The 13,655-nt window shown below is 39.9% G+C and overlaps 1 protein-coding gene across 1 annotated transcript in view; it reads right to left on the bottom strand.

Annotated features, from left to right (window-relative positions):
* LOC131030411 (protein HHL1, chloroplastic) overlaps positions 1-13,655 on the bottom strand; it is a 63,461-nt gene that overhangs the window by 16,377 nt on the left and 33,429 nt on the right. The window lies entirely within an intron of this gene.

The raw sequence follows: 13,655 nt of genomic DNA, 5'->3' as shown, positions 1-13,655 counted from the left end.
CACTCTGGAAGAATTAATCGAATCAAGGACAAATTGCCAGATAATGTGCACCACGGAACAGAGAAAGACAGCTAAACAGCCCCTGCAACAAAGAAGGTAAGGAGAATCAAAGGGGTCAATGTCACATCAGGAGGTTTATCCCTCAAAGAAGTTATGGAAACAATAAACATCAAAGCCTAGTTGAATAGAAGGATAACCCAAAAGACAGCAATAACAAGCCAATGATGACAAAGGCCAACAACATTACAATTGAGGAGAGAAACAAGGACCCTGCCAAGCCCTCCTATCCTCCCAAAGCAGAGGCAATTGATTATTTTTTAGACAACACAGCACTAAAAGCAGAGGCTTGAACACTGCAGGAAAACAAATCTAATAGGGAATTTAAAAGAAAAGATTGGAAGTTTAGGCCAAGTAGGATGATGTTGCAGTGAATGTCAAAAAACCAGGATAAATTGGTCAAAATCATTTTCCTGCATAGGGGTTTCTGTAATGGGCTGCCTTATCCAAGAAGAATAGTGTCTATTTTTTTGTGTTCACTGTGTCCAGGTTTTCTCCAAAAACACAATTCCCAAAGCAAAGTCTCCAAGTTTCACAATTTCCAAGATGTCCCAATCTGCATTTAATGCTTTCATTTATAACTCTCATTGGGCTCATTTCCCAAGACACCGTGAATGTAGGATAAATAACTTCTTTTAAAAATATCACTTCTCTCTTAAGTGAATAAAGTGTACCTTCTAAAAATAAAGTGACTATAAATAAATGTACTTTAATTTAATAGTCACTATTAATTTAAACTCTCTTTTTCCTCTGAAAATGACCCTTTCAATAATATAATAATATTTTGACACTTAAGGTCACTGTTTTATGCACCCAAGATTTAAAACTTTTCGCCCCGGTTCCAATGAGCTATAACACTATGGTTGGAATTAAATATTTTAATTAAATTTAAGTGACCTTAGTAAAATAATTAAAATAACTCATTAATGCACCAAATTTGTGAAACCTTGTCAGAACACATCGGAATCAAGTTTCGATCACACCGGAGTGATCCTAATGATGATAATAGCAAACAAGGCTGATTGGGTGACTTACTAAAAATAGACGACTTCTCCAATATTCTTGGAGACCAATCCAAAGGCCAAAAATCACTTCGTAAAATGGCGTATAACACCACTAAACTAACTGAACTCATCGGAAACATCAAATTACTCATCTAAACAAGCTGACGTGAACCCAGAGTGTTAGCTACTAAAACTAGCTAGAGAGCCTAAAATATTGGGGACCTTACAGTCCACCTTGCCCAAAGATTGCTTGTCCTCAAGCAATGCCAATACAAACCCACAAACTTCTGACTGATCCAACTGAAACTAAGAATAATCCCGAGGTCCCAAATCAGTCTAAGAAATCTGTAGCACCATCTATTGAAAGCATTGTCTTGCAAGGTGCCCCAATCAAAGACCTCCTGAAAACCTCCAACAAGAAGAGCAAAAACATACCGTGTAAACTTATTCATCTCCTCAAAAAACTGCTCTCCCAAAGAATCAAACTGCAAAACCATAGGAATAGCTCCAAACCTGACAAACCTTCATCCTCAAATTGAACTGTCAATTCTTGGTTTCCCATCAACAAATTATCATTAAAACCAATACTGAAAATCCTAAGTAAACTGAGATCTACCCCATGCAATATATCTTGCCAAGGTGCCTCAAGGAGATCCATATCTAAAACTCCATTGCCTAACTCGATCATGGGCAATAGGAAATGAAATCTACTCCCCCTCAAAGGATGACCCTCAGCATCCCTCAACAGAATGTCCCAAAAGTGATGGCAATCAATACCTGACCGGAAACTAGTAATCATAGAGTCAACCTCGGAATCATACATCATGACAATGACATTCCGATCATAGACCGTGATTCCCTCACCATCACCTAATCTCCAAGTGTCCCGGAAAGAAACCCGAGAGCACCAACCAGCCCAACTCACTACAATCAACCAATCACCATCTAGGGGCATGTATACTGACATCATGTGACGACTGTAGTGTCTAATGCTCCCACAAGTAGATATGGAAGCTAATTGAGCTATACCCAAGAAATCCTCCACAACTGTCTGCATAGATGACTGGAAGTGCTCAAAAAAGTAAGCAAGAAAGATCGAAACTACAAACTGCAACATCAAATTGACCAAAAGCCAAGTCCTAGCCAAAATTTCCCTCCAATTCACCTGCAACAACTTTAACGGCCTCCTAAAGATTCTTAAGTAGGGAGTAGCAATAAAATTACAACCACACTGTGAGTCCCCGACATAAAGAGTAAGTCCACCATGTTGACGCTGCACCACTTTGATAACCTCTACAATCCAATCAAACCAAATCTCTTTCTCCTGATTTTGTAGGCAACTAGCTAGTGAAAGCAAAGTATGAGACTTGTCAAACTTGGTCTCATCACCTGTCATCAAAAACATGTCATACTAGGATGGACCCCCAAATACTCAAATCACCTTTCCCTACCATCAGTGACATAGTCAAATCCTGTATATGTGAGCTAAAGGTAAACTGGTGAACACACCTCAATATGCAGTCGAGATGAAACACTCATGTTTGCCCCAATGAAATGTCTGAGTGACCATGTGTAATTCCCTTCGTGTTGGTAACAACAGAAGTCGGCTCACCACTCAATGCAGAAAGATCTACTCCATCAACAATATCAACATGAGAACCATCCAACCCTCCAAAGATACCTGAATCTATGACCAAGTTCGTAGTGTATGAGTCATCAACGGTCCATCCCACCCATAGTGGTCTCCTGCAAATATGGATAACACCCAACCTAGGTGCATAAAAACAAATTCCAACTCCTGTCAAGTTGTTGGCATGGATCAGAACAACACCATGCAACCAATAAACCAAATCCAAAATGAAGAAACATGTATCTCTACCACCCCAGGAAGGTAAGAACTCATCATTCACCCATCCTCTAACTCCAATTAGGTGGTTCCAATCTCTCCTATCCAATTCAATAGTTGCTGCCCTCAAAGAGTAACCTGTCCAAATTCTGATCAGCAACGTCGGACAGCCATCAATCAATGAATAGGTGGTAAAAGCCATGAGGAAGGTGCTGGAAAACTGTAACCAACATGCTCCTCTCCAATCTGTAAACTGAAATCAACTAGAAAGGTGCTAAAGTCATGTTGTGTCATTTCTTCCTTACAGATTTTCTCAATCCCCTCAATAACTTGTTTGATCTCCATTGTTCTTGCATCAGACTCCTGGAACCCCGAAGGGCCGGCAATGATTTCCTCCGCTTTGTGTAAGGGAGAATGGGCCATGCTCACCTGTAGACAAAGTTCATCAATTTCTTCCTCTTTCCTTCTCAAGGCATCTGAATAGATCTCAACCAAGTTGAGAAGGTGATAATGATCTGAAAGAAGGTGTAAATAGTTTGTCATCATTGTTCCCATACCTTCTTTGATCCTCTGCAAACTATCAAGAGAAAACTCAACTTCAATTCCCTTTTGTCTCCTCTCTAACTGAATCATCCAAAGGTAATTCTCAACCAGCTTATACATCTCATCATGATGGGATAAGGCTGCCACAATCCCATCCTCATTTACCTTCAACTGATTCCACAAACTGTGCAGACTGTGTGAAGCATCTGACTGTGACTGAATTTCTTCTTCTACAATGTCCTGTATGTTAGTCCCAACCGGTGCTGAGAGGGGAGGGGTGAATCAGCACTATACCGGTTTGTTCCAAATTTAACCTTAATTCAAAACTTCTATTCAAACTTAATACTTATCAGTATAAGCAACATTAATAAGAAACGTGCACACATAAAATCAAACACACATGACTACCAAGATTTATCATGTGGAAACCCAAATGGAAGAAAACCATGGTGTGAGTAGAAACTCACAAAATCTGCACTCTTATGGACTACACCCAGTGAGGAGCCATCCCTGTTAGGAGATTACAAAGACACTGTTAGGTGCCACCCGGTTAAGGGATTTTCGTTAAGGCCTATTAGAACCTTTACCCTATTAGAGGTAGCCTTGTTAAAGGACATAGGATCATCATTTAAGATGTCACCCGATTAAGGGATTTTACAAAGGGACCTGTTAAAGTCCACCCGGTTAAGGGATTTTACTATTGTAGTTATTAGAAAACAACAGAGAGAATGATCTGCTGTAATAGCTACTCTTAGCTTAATCATATCCAAATGAAGCTCTTCAGTTTGACCACCTGTTACACTTGCTCTGCACTCTACTGGTGCTCTGCATTCTTTCTCTGCTCTTCACACTATCCGAGCTCTACACACTCTCTTCACCACTCTGTTATTCACTTAGCAGTTTTGCCCTCTTCTCACCTTGCTGGATCGCCTCTCTTGAAAATTGCATTTTGCAATTTTTACGATCAATCTTTTTGGTTTTTGCCAAAAACCTTTATACCATATTTTGCCAACACATACCCGTTGATTCCTCAATGAGTTTACACCTAACACTCAGTAGATTTGAAATTCAAATCTTCCTAAATCTTCTTGCACTCTCTCTGCGCGCTCTCCATCAATCTCGCCAACAACTCATCCTTATCTGCCTCCGCAACTCATAATTTCACCAACCTTTGGGTCGTGTTTTGTCTCTTTAATGCGAACCAGAAAATCCACACAAATCTCACCTTAACTAGTTGTTAACTGTTGTAGACTTCACTAGCCATTTGTTTGATGATATCTTGCCATGACTCACTCACCTTTGGTCATCGCATCCAGCTTACTGGTCACTGCTCTGAGATTCTCAGTGGATAGCATTCTTCAACCTGTATCACCGGTTCACCGGTGTAACTCTTCATCTTTTGCCATCGGTCACTGATCATCAATCAGACTGATCACATGTCTATCCAGAGTGTTCCGGTCGTGTATAAGACTACTAAACTGTAATCTGAGTCACCTCTTGTGACCGCATCATCATTTCATCTGCCAGTTTTAAGAAACTGATCTCAACACCTATCGGTTGCTTGACTGACCAGTCAACTACTCTGTTTATCCTTCAACCGATTAGTCTTCTACCAACATACTACTTAAGTGTGTCAATAATGCATATTTGGGAAGCACTGAATCCTCCATACTGTTTGCAGCCATGAGTAAACCATTGGGGTTTACCACACCTCCTTGCCTATGAACTTGGCCTTATTCAGCAATAAGTGTTAGTCATCAATGACAATACTAATTGATGAACCGGTTGTGCCAACACCATTAGTTATGCCAACAATCTCCCCCTTTGGCATTGATGGCAACACTTCAAACTTCTCTTTTAGCAACCAGACACTTCTACTTTTGTTGTACCGATCAGCTGCTCTGTTTGAATCTCCCCCTCTCATTAGCTTCCATTCATGTCACATCTGACTTCATCTCCCTTCATGTTCCATCTAACTTCACTCCCCCTTTGACAGCAATGCCAAAGGTGTAGTCTAGACATCCTATTTCATATACTGCTATGACTGCTCCCCCTAACAAGAGCAATCCATAATCATCAATCCAAATACACAAAATTTTCAGGAAAATCATACCGGATTGATGTTGTTCCAATCTTCACTCACCTTAGAGCATGTAGGGGAATTACTCCTAGCTTACCTCTGAGATACTCAAAAGTATCCTTAGGTAACGGCTCAGTGAATATGTCTGCAACCTATTCCTTGGTTGGCACATATTCCAGTCTAACTTCTTTGTCCTGTACCTATTCCCTAAGATAATGATATTTTATTGCAGTATGCTTGGTTTTAGAGTGCATTGCCGGGTTTTTTGATATGTTGATGGCACTTGTATTGTCACAGTGTATCACCACCGGTTCAGCCACCTTTTCTTGGATACCTTCCAAGATATGCTTAATCCATACTACCTGTGTGCAGTTGATTGCAGCAGCCACATACTCTGCCTTAGCTGTGGATTGAGAGATACAATTTTGTTTCTTGCTTGTCCATGACACAATCGTATCTCCAAGAAAGAATGCACCTCCACTAGTGCTCTTTCTGTCATCAATGTTCCCTGCCCAATCTGCATCGGTGAAGACACTTAAGTTGAAATTTCCCTTATGTGGATACCAGAGACCATACTCATCAGTCCCCTTAAGGTATCTGAATATCCTCTTAACCACCACCATATGAGTCTCTTTTGGATTTGCAGCAAATCTAGCAACCAAGCCAATTGCTTGTGCTATATCCGGTCTATTGTGCATTGCATACTACAACTTACCGATCATGGATCGGTATAGTGTCTCATTCACTTCATTAGCCTCATCATCTTTGGAAAGCTTGCAACCTGTAACCATCGAAGTTCCAACAAGTTTGGAATCTTCCATTCCAAAGGTCTTCAATATTTCCCTTATATATTTGGTCTGGCTAATGAATATACCATACTTTAGCTGAGAAATTTGCAGACCAATGAAGAATTTTATTTCACCTATCATGGAAATTTCAAATTCTTTCTTCATTTCTTGTGCAAAACCTTTGCTCATTTCATCATCTCCTCCAAAGATGATGTCATCTACAAAAATCTCTGCAATCAAATGTTTTCCTTCTTTTCCATTCTTCAAATACAAGTTACTGTTGTCACTGGTTTTCATGAACCCTATACTTTTCAAGTATGAGTGCAGTCTCTCATACCAAGCTCTTGGTGCTTGTTTTAGCCCATACAGAGCCTTTTTCAGCTTACATACCATATCTCTTCCATCTTCTAAAGCAAACCCTCCCAGTTGCTCAATGTACACTTCTTCCTCTAGAACACCATTCAAGAATGTCGATTTGACATCCATTTGGTAGACCTTAAACTTCATGTAAGTAGCATAAGCAAGCAAGATTCTGACCCCTTCCAATCTGGCCACTCGTGCAAAGGTCTCTCCGTAATCCAAACCTTCTTCCTGTGCATACCCTTTGCAGACCAACCTTGCTTTGTTTCTTACTACTTGACCGGTTTCATCCATTTTGTTTCTAAACACCCACTTGGTGCCTATCACATTTTTGTTCTCCAGTCTGGGCACAAGGGTCCAAGTTTCATTTTTCTCAATCTGCTCCAGTTCTTCATCCATAGCCTTGATCCAGTCTTCATCTTTCAGAGCCTCCTTTGTTGTTTTGGGCTCAATTTTAGAGAGAAAACGGGTACACTCCCTTGCTTTTCTTCTAGTCAATACTCTTGCATTCTTGTCACCAATAATATTGTCAGCAAAATGATTGATTCTGACATACCTTGGTGGTGTCAGTTCATTTCTTGGAGCTTCTTCTACCGGTTGTGCAAGTTCTACTTCACATGCTTCCTCATTTGCAACTACACTAAGATTCTCTGCAGCAGGTTCGACCGGTACAATGTAATCGAATCCTTGATAGTCCTCTAGTTCACTCTTACTATCTTGTTCATTTTTCTCAAAGAACTCATCTACTCTGACATTTGCACTTTCCACAATTTTACCGCTTTTTTTGTTCAAACACCGGTATGCTTTATTCTTTGTGGAGTAACCTAAGAAGATTCCTTCACCAATCTTAGGATCGAACTTTCCAAAGTACTCATCCCTCTTGATGTAGCACCTACTTCCAAATACCTTGAAGTAACTTGCATTGGGTGAGTATCCACACCATAATTCATAGGGAGTCTTATTTGTCCCCTTCTTCACCTGTATCCGATTCAAGGTATACACAGTAGTACTCACTGTTTCTCTCCAGAAGACATGTGGAATATACTTCTGAATCATTAGAGTCCTTGTACAATCAATTAGAGTTTTGTTTCTTCTTTCAGGAGCCCCATTCTGTTGAGGTGTTCTAGGTGCAGACATCTGCCTCATAATCCTCTGTTCTTCACAGTAATTTATGAACTCTTGAGAGGTGAACTCTCCTCCTCTATCCGATCTCAAACATTTCAGACTCTTACCAGTTCCTCTCTCCACTCGAGCCTTGAAGACCTTGAACCTATGAAAGGCTTCAGATTTTTCTTTCAAGAATACAGCCCACATCATTCTTGAGAAATCATCTACAAACAACATGAAGTATTGGTCTCCATAGAAACTCTTAGTTCTCATAGGACCACACAAATCTGTATGCACTACGTCCTACACATTCTCAAATGAATAAGATTTGCTGTTGAAACTAGATCCGGTCAACTTTCCTAGCTGACAATCTTTACACATAGCATTCTCAGGTTTCATTATGTCAGGCATACCTCTGACAGACTTCATTTTACTAACCTTTGCTATGCTATCAAAATTAACATGACACAATCTTTTGTGCCACAGCCAACTATCTTCTACCTTTGCCATTAGGCAACTTCCTACAGTGGTGTCTAGGTAGAACAAATTACCTTTAGTTTGTTTACCAGTAGCAATCAGACCTCCTGATTTATCACTTATTTTGCATATTCCTTCATTAAACTCCAACCGATAACCCTTATTGTTAAGTTGTGCAACACTTAACAGACTATACTTTAGCCCTTCTACCCAATAAACATCTTCACAATTGGTTTTATCATTTAGGGCAATAGATCCCTTACCTTTTACCGCACAAGGAGCATCATTGCCAAATCTCACCACTCCTCCATCACAATCCTCCATGCTGAGGAATTTGTTCCTATCACCAGTCATATGGTGAGTGCAACCACTGTCAATTACCCAATCTCCACACCGGTTTGAACTGGAAATCAGTGCCATATCACTTTCCTCTGTGCTATCTTCCTTTACCACTACAAATGCAATCCCTTCTCCATCAGATCCTTTTGATTCTTCATCGATAACTCCTTCTACAAGATAGTACTCCTTTCTCTTCTCTTTGTATCTTCTAAAGTTATCCTTCCGATCATTGTCAGGACATCTGGATGCAATATGACCTATTTTATTAGAGGTTCAAGCTCATCTTGTTCTTGTTCTTCAAATAACAAGTTGTCATGTTCATGAGAATGACCGGTTCTTGCAGTAGAACTACTTCCGGTTTCATTTATTCTCATTGTTGGTGCAAGTGTCATGGAAGATTCGAAGGCAACATCAATCTTAGGCATACTGTTATCATAGTTGCTCAGTTCAAAGGCAGTCAACTTATCGATCAAGGAGTCAAGTGTAACATTAACTGTTCCCAAAGATCTGAGTTCCTGAATTGCAGAAACCCTTATGGCATATTGTGGTAGCAAGGTTCTCAGGATTTTGCTGACCACATCATCTTCCTCAAGTTTTCCTCCAACATTTCTGATGAAATTTACCACATCCTTTATTCTTTTGTTGTACTTTTCTATATTCTCTCCTTCTTGCATCCTCATCTCATCAAATTTGCCTCTCCAACTGTCCACCTTAGCCTTTTGTACATGAGGATCTCCTCCATAAATAGTCTTCAACTTATTCCACATCTCATAGGCTGTTTTCAGATCTTGAATCTCAGCATACTCATTATCAGATAGAGTACTAGCAATCACCTCCATAGTTGTGATGTTATCTTGTTTCTCTTTGATCTGATTTGCAGTGAGAACCCCTGTAGTTTCATTGTACTCTATGCTTACATGATTCCAGTATTGATCTCCTAGGGTTCTTAGGTAGAGCTTCATTCTACCACACCATAATGTGTAGTTCTCTTTAGAGAACTTGGGGCCTTCCTTTCGTATCATTTTGGATCTTTCCTTAATTTGTTAAGCTCTTCTGAATCTAAGGACCAGGGCTCTGATACCAACTGTTAGTCCCAACCGGTGCTGAGAGGGGAGGGGTGAATCAGCACTATACCGGTTTGTTCCAAATTTAACCTTAATTCAAAACTTCTATTCAAACTTTAACACTTATCAGTATAAGCAGCATTAATAAGAAACCTGCACACATAAAATCAAGCACACATGACTACCAAGATTTATCACGTCGAAACCCAAATGGGAGAAAACCACAGTGTGAGTAGAAACTCACAAAATCTGCACTCTTATGGACTACGCTCGGTGAGGAGCCATCCCTGTTAGGAGATTACAAAGACACTATTAGGAGATTACAAAGACACTGTTAGGTGCCACCCGGTTAAGGGATTTTTGTTAAGGCCTGTTAGAACCTTTACCCTATTAGAGGTAGCCTTGTTAAAGGACTTAGGATCATTATTTAAGATGTCCCCCGGTTAAGGGATTTTACTATTGTAGTTATTAGAAAACAATAGAGAGAATGATCTGCTATAATAGCTACTCTTAGCTTAATCAGATCCAAATGAAGCTCTTCGGTTTGACCACCGGTTACACTTGCTCTGCACTCTACTGGTGCTCTGCATTCTTTCTTTGCTCTTCACACTATCCGAGCTCTACACACTCTCTTCACCACTCTGCTATTCACTTAGCAGTTCTTCCCTCTTCTCACCTTGCTGGATCGCCTCTCTTCAAAATTGCATTTTACAATTTTTACTATCAATCTTTTTGGTTTTCGCCAAAAACCTTTATACCATATTTTGCCAACACATACCCGCTGATTCATCAATGAGTTTACACCTAACACTCGGTAGATTTGAAATTCATATCTTCCCGCACTCTCTGCGCGCTCTCCATCAATCTCGCTAGCAACTCATCCTTATCTGCCTCCGCAACTCATAATTTCACCAACCTTTGGGTCGTGTTTTGTCTCTTTAATGCCAACCAGAAAATCCGCACAAATCTCACCTTAACTGGTTGTTAATTGCTATAGACTTCACTGGCTGTTTGTTTGATGATATCTTGTCATGACTGACTCGCCTTTGGTCATCGCATCCAGCTTATCGGTCATTGCTCCGAGATTCTCAGTGGATAGCATTCTTCAACCTGTATCACCGGTTCACCGGTGTAACTCTTCATCTTTTGCCACCGATCACTGATCATCAATCAGACTGATCACCTGTTTGTCCAGAGTGTTCCGGTCGTGCATAAGACTACTAAACTACAATCTGAGTCACCTCTTGTGACTGCATATCATTTCATATGCCAGTTTTAAGAAACTGATCTCAACACCTATCAGGTGCTTGACTGACCGGTCAGCTACTCTGTTTATCCTTCAACCGATTAGTCTTCTACCAACATACTACTTAAGTGTGTCAATAATGCATATTTGGGAAGCACTAAATCCTCCATACTGTTTGCAGCGATAAGTAAACCATTGGGGTTTACCACACCTCCTTGTCTATGAACTTGGCCTTATTCACCGATAAGTGTTAGTCATCAATGACAATACTAACTGATGAACCGGTTGTGCCAACACCATTAGTTATGCCAACACTGTATGCACACATTATGCTCTGGAATCAGATCAGCACTAACTCCACCTGAAGAAATTTTCCCAATGCCCAAATTAAGAGTCTCGATACAAGGAAGTCTTGTTCACTCCATACACTCAACTTCTAACTTAGCTGATTCACTAGAAGATGGTATGTTCTCATCATGCAGTTCTACTGTAGCAGTAGTGTAATCACAAGTAGACTCCTCAAGGAAGTCTTTCCCTTCCACTATTTTATCAATGAAAATTTGCACATCACCAATGAAGAGTCTCGTGAACCCCTCACTTGCAGTGAATGACTCTAACTCCATAAACTCCTCCTTAACTGTATGGTAGTCATTATCCTTATTGTTTTCCTCGAGCAAGGTAATAGGTGTAATCATAGCTGAAACGTTCCCATCAACATCTGGATTGTCTCTCACCTGAAGAGGAGGTGATACCTGTAAACCCCACATGACCAATTCTCCTGAAGTCAGTTGTTCCCTGAACTTCTCAATCTTCAACTCAATCAAACTTCTTGTGAAATCATAGGCTATAGCTGAAACATACAACTCTGTTCTCCAAATGTCTAGCAAATCAGACCGCAACTGCTCACAAATAGTATCATTCTCATCTAGGACCATGGACAAGATGTCTAACATATTTGTCTTACATTTGTAGAATCAACTCATCACAGTGAAGATCCAACATAAGGACAAATGATCTAGTACTTGCCATAATGTCTAAAATTTTTGTCCTTCTATTAAAAGTGGGAGCTTTGTCATCATCCAACCCACGAAGACTCTCCACAATCAGTTGTAAGACTTCTTTCATTATATCATCTTTGTAAGGAATTTCAGGAGCTGTAATTCTTATAATTTCACTTAGGCAATTAGAAACAACTAGTCTTACCTCCTTTTTTGGGTGTCTCAGCAATCTATTTTATCCCAAAAAGTTCACTGTCGGAGCTATTGCATTTTGAATCAGCTGAGAGGGTGATTGTTTCACCTCTTGCAAACACACTGCCATTTCCTCCAATGAGCTGACAAGATCTTCTTTTGATAGAGATAAGTGACCCAACTTTTCTCCTGCAATGGACACCCTCTTTCCTAACTCTTGATCACATTCTGAAGTAATTAGTACATCCTTCACCATGTCTTTTTCCCTTTCTTCATTTTTGTTGGCTTTCTATATTTGGTCACTGAAGAAGTCATTTTCATTTGTTTCTGATTTCGTTTTAAAGATGGATCTAAACCAACCAGGATGCTCATGCAAGTACTGGAGATCTTCTAGTAACTCTTCATAACACTTCATCTTTCTAATTATCCCTTCAGGATGGCAGGATGCACCTGCTCTGATACCACTGTAATGGGCTGCCTTATCCAAGAAGAATAGTGTCTGATTTTTTGTGTGTTCACAGTGTCTGTCGTTATGTTGAACTTGGTGCGTTTTGGTTTTGTCTAATGGATTCATTCCATTAACATGTTCATGTGCAATGTACTTAACAACAGTAACTAATACAAACAACGTTTGATAACTTCCTTACAACAGTATGTTTAATTTTTCACGCAGTCAACAACTAATCAAATATGTATTTTGCACCCTTATTACAACTGCTATTCATTTACTCAGAATTAATAACCAATGACACTGTTTTCTTTCCAAATCAATACACACATTCACCAAAACACAATAAGACTGTTTGTTTTTAACTCTCACAACTGAAAACTAGTTGATACCCAAACAATACACTTATGCAAATATAAACACTGAGAACCTGGAGTTAACTGAGTGCTGTCCACGCTAAGTTCGGTAGTGTAACTGCATGCAGCTAGAGTGTGTTGACGCAGGCTCACTGGTAATTTCTAAACTGCCCACGACTTCCACTCTTTTCTACGTTGCATCCCTTTGCCTGATAAACAATGCCCACGATATTGCTGGAATGACCTTCAGGAGCCGCGTTTTTAGCTAAGCTTGACTGTTATCGTTTTTTTGTGTGTTGCGACAAGTTTCCTAGTAGCTATTCGCTGCTGGAATGAACCCTATGTTCACCTAACAGAGGTGTGCTGACTAGAAACTTTCCAGAGGACTGCAGATTGCATAAGAACTACACCTTCACTCTTGTATCTCCTGCAAGTTACTTCAGCACCCAATAATGGTGGCTTCAGTCACAGAAAAGTTCAAATTTTCTTAATAGCAATCCCTATAGCATCGTACCTTCATTGCAATGTCCCTCTAACACCAAATGCATTCATCAATCAACTAGTGAACTTCTGCAACCTTCCAAAATCTTCCAAACTACAGCGGCGCCAGATGTTTGCCACATACGGGTAAACGATTAAATGCAGAAAGTAAATGCACAGAACATAATGGAAATATATTAAAGAACCAGTCCTGTATTAATTCAACAGTCCATGTACATCAAATGCTTATAACATCACACCCCGATACGA

The sequence above is a fragment of the Cryptomeria japonica genome, chromosome 7, assembly GCF_030272615.1.
Source record: "Cryptomeria japonica chromosome 7, Sugi_1.0, whole genome shotgun sequence".
Lineage (NCBI taxonomy): Eukaryota > Viridiplantae > Streptophyta > Pinopsida > Cupressales > Cupressaceae > Cryptomeria > Cryptomeria japonica.
The sequence above is the reverse complement of the archived record's forward strand: the minus strand, read 5'-3'. Positions and strand labels throughout refer to the sequence as shown.